Source organism: Teleopsis dalmanni, chromosome 2 (genome assembly GCF_002237135.1).
Source record: "Teleopsis dalmanni isolate 2A chromosome 2, ASM223713v2, whole genome shotgun sequence".
In the NCBI taxonomy this organism is placed as follows: domain Eukaryota; kingdom Metazoa; phylum Arthropoda; class Insecta; order Diptera; family Diopsidae; genus Teleopsis; species Teleopsis dalmanni.
In genome coordinates, this window is record NC_051847.1 from 35,941,740 (window position 1) to 35,946,179 (window position 4,440).

The 4,440-nt window shown below is 18.6% G+C and overlaps 1 protein-coding gene across 1 annotated transcript in view; it reads right to left on the reverse strand.

The window, feature by feature from the left end:
* The window catches only part of LOC119674309 (neurogenic protein mastermind-like), a 596,927-nt gene that overhangs the window by 446,646 nt on the left and 145,841 nt on the right, over positions 1 to 4,440 (reverse strand). The window lies entirely within an intron of this gene.

Consider the following 4,440-nt stretch of genomic DNA (forward strand, 5'->3'; position numbering starts at 1 on the left):
AACGTAATGTGTTGCTTAACTCTACAATTTGTTATTTTAAAATGCATCAAGATAAGCACATTCCCATTGGTCAATATGCAAATTTTTCAAACAAAAAAGTGTTAAAACTTAACTTTATATTGATTTTTTTTATTTTTTTTTTTCAGTAAAATAAACCTTTAACACCTAGCAACAAAAGCGTTTAAAACAAATTATGTAAACATATAATTTAAAACACTTTAAAATCGAAATTTCGTTTAAAAGCATACATTTTAATGACTAACACCACAAAATTAAAAAAAAAAAAATTTTTAAAGAGTATCTAGCTTTAAATGAAGCTTAAATAATTTAACTACTTAACCTCAGAGTTAACTTGATTTGTTAAAGATAATATTAAACTCAAATTCAAGCGTTTAAGAAGAAACGTACCATAGAATAGAAATCAAATTGTCTTCACGGAATAAAAATAAAATATCAAAAAGATAGATAGAAAAAGTTATTAAGAATTTAAAATAGTGCACGAGTATCATTTTCTGTAGATATTTCTTTCTGTTTTCATGACATATATTTATATATATATATATATAAATAAATTTATATGTCTTTCGTCTACTACTTATATTTTTAATTTCAGTCTTCTTCCATAATACAACGTGTATGTCTTGTAATTTGACTTAGTTTTCTTTTTGTCGCAGACAATCTTCATTTCTGTGTACTATCTTCTCTTCCTTTTCGCTGTATGTATCTTTAGATTCTTTTTTTATTTTTTTTTTTTGTTTGGTTACGTTACTAGAACCTCAACGATTTAATAATTCTTATGCAAATTCCCGCTTTTGTGCCAAATGCAAATATTACAGTACCGAGAGTAGGCAGTAGGCATGCAAGTGCAATTGTAGATACACTTAGAGAAAAATAATGAAAAAAAAATATAAAAAAAAAATTAGGAAGAAAAAGTCAACAAAACCTTTTTTATATAGCAGTGTAAAATATATATAGTGTATTAATATATATAAAGTATATATATAATATAATAATATAATATATATATAGTGTATTAATATATATATAATATAATAATATAATATATATATAGTGTATTAATATATATATAATATATATATTATATATATATAGTGTATTAATATATATAAAATAATATAAAAAACAAACATATTGTTTTTCATAAGTGTTTATTTTTATATAGGCTAATTGGTCAAAACTTTTTTTTATTTTATTGTTGTTAAAAATAAAAAACAAAAATTAAGAATTCACAATTTGATTTTTCAATAATTTTTATTTTTCTTCGATATTTCGACTTGTTTTTCTAAAGAAATAAATTTTCAAATATCGATTAAACTTGAAAAATCGTTTGTCAATTTTTTTTTTATAAAAAACAGTGTATTTTATATTATATATTGTTTTATAAACAAAACAAAATATATAAATTATAAAACGGTTTGTAAATTTTTTTTGTATAAAAAACAGTGTATTTTATATTATATATTGTTTTTATAAACAAAAAAAAAATGTCATGTATGTAAAATGTTTTTTATATTATATATTGTTTTTAAAAACAAACAAAAATTTCAAATGTAGATTAAACTCGCAAAACCGTTTGTAAATTTTTTTTTATAATAAGCAGTGTATTTTATATTATACATACATTAAATATAGTCTCGTTTTTCTAAACAAATAAAATATCAAATATTAATTAAACTTGTAAAATCGTTTGTAAATCTTATCGCAAACCATTTTCTAATATTATGAGTATTATTTAATATATAACTGAATTAATTAGTTATTAAATACATTTATTTTTCTACACAGCCTAAATCCAGCTTCATTTTGAAAATTTTATTTTTTTTTTACATATAAATTATATAAATCATAAATTCAAAAAGTGAAAATAATGTAAACTGAAATAGAGATACTGTACTGATAAGCTTATTATATATTTTGATAACGGATTTTTTTTGTAGAGTAGCATCATGACGATTTGAATTACTTTGTTAATATTAAAAAGTAATTAATAATATTTTTTGTATACACACATAATATAGAAAAGGTATATCAAGTTTTAGGAACAGTTGGTAACACAGTGAAGAGATATTGGAGACGCTATAAGATAGTATTATTATTTATAGATAGTAATCTCTCAATATTAAAACTAGAGCCCATGTACTTAATGGGGGTAAATTATGAACATTTGTCATTTGAAATGTCTGAAAAAAATTGACTATATATTACAGCTATAGTATAATTTGAACAATTAAACCTCTAGGTTTTAAATATATAAAGATACTTGGTCAATATTGACAACTGATATGTTTGTAAATGTACCTATGTATATAACATTTTACAGGACCATAAAAGTAATATGGACAAGATTAAAATACATAAACTATATTCGATAGCTGTCATATAAACTAAACTATCAAAACCCTAATTTTAACTACTTAGAAAGGTATTTTATTAGCATAGAGATCAAATTTATATATATATATAAATAGAAGTCCGGCAGACGATACAATCTCCATAACTGTTAGTTTTATTTATATAATTATAACAGTTTTTAATTTTTATATATTATATTCTTCTTTGTAATATATTATATATTAATATATAATAAATGAAGCTAAATGCTACTACTATAAAGAGAATTTGGTCTAAATATTTAATTGTTTATAACTGAAGGTTTTTTTCACGTAATCTTTTCTGTGGATTTAGAGAGATTTTAATCAAACTAATCTATATCTGAATATAATTAAAAATAATCTCACTTATTTCCTTCCTATAAGATATTTTGCTTTTGTTTTTACTTCAAAATAATTATTTTTGACATTTCCATCACATGTTTAGGAAACACCTTGAATAATACGTATATATAGTATTGAATGTAAAAGCTTTCTGGTTTATTTAAGTACGCAATTGAAATAAACACCTGTTTATCTCATTTTAATACTATCAGTATAAAATTATTCTCTTTAAATAACTATATTAAATATTTCTTGAGTCGATTTGCTACATTAAACAGTCAATTAAAATCAATTAATAAACAATACTATAATTAGAAATTAATGCAGTAAATGTTCCATTTGATAATTTTAATTAATTTTTTAATTAATCTATTTGCTATGGAAATTATAAACTCACTAAAAGTATTTTAATGCCAAAGGTAGCATTTGTAATGAGATAGAATTACACAATACGAATTGTAACAACTTGTTTCGCACACGTGAAATACAGTACTGCCTCGATATATCTCGATATACATTAACTAAAGTACGCTATTAAATGACTTGGGTTCAATAAGAAAAAAGCAATCAAAATTCTTGCAATTATATGGTATATTCTATTAACCTTTTAATTACTTTAATGGCCGTTTTAATAAACTCTAATCCTATAGATTCCCAAAGGAAATTGAAATAAATTAATTAAATAAAAAATGAAAAGATTAATATTAAAATAAAAAAAATATGAATTTTCAACAAAAAAAAAAAAGAAATTAAAAAAAAAGAAGTTGAATGAAATGAAAAATAAATGAAACAAAATTATGTTAAATAAATTTGAAATAAATAAGATAAATTAAATAAAAAAATAAAAATAAAAATATTATTTTTAAAAATAAAAATATTAATTTGAAAAATAAAAATATTACTTAAAAAAAAAAAATAACAAAATTATTTTTACAAAAAAAATTAAAAATATTAATAAAAAAAAATATATGTAATTTAAATCAAAATAAAATATGAATGAAATAAAATAAATTAAATTAAAACAAATTGATTAAATATAAAAAAAATAAAAACAAGTTATTACAAATAAATAAACTTAAAATAAATAAAATAAAAGTTAATAAGATCGTAAAAAATAAGATTAATTAATTCATGTGAATAAATTATAAAGTAAATAGAATAAAAAAATGCCGTACAATAAAATTTAAATAAATGTAATCAAAATAAATATAATAAGAAAAACACACTTTAAACAAACATAATTAGAAAAAGTTAAAATCAATTTGAAATAAAGTTGTAAAAATATTTTTAAAATAAACTTAAAATAATGAGTTCAAACTAAGAATAAAATAATAAATTAAAATTAAGATTAAAATTAAAATAGTAAATGTGTTGTTAAATAAAAGTAACGAATTTAAAATAAAATTAAAATAATAAATTTAATATAAAATTAAAATAATAAACTTAAAATAAAACTATTATAATTAATTTAAAATGAAATTGTAATAGACAATACAAAAAAAATGAAAATAATAGATTTAAACTAAAATTAAGATTAATATAGCAAATTTACTATTAATATTAAATTAAAATAATTAGTTTAATATTATATAATGAATTTAATAATAAATTAAAAAATGAATTTAATATTATATTGAAGTAATGAATTTAATATTATATTATATTAAAATAATAAAATAATAAAATATTTAAATAATAAATTTAA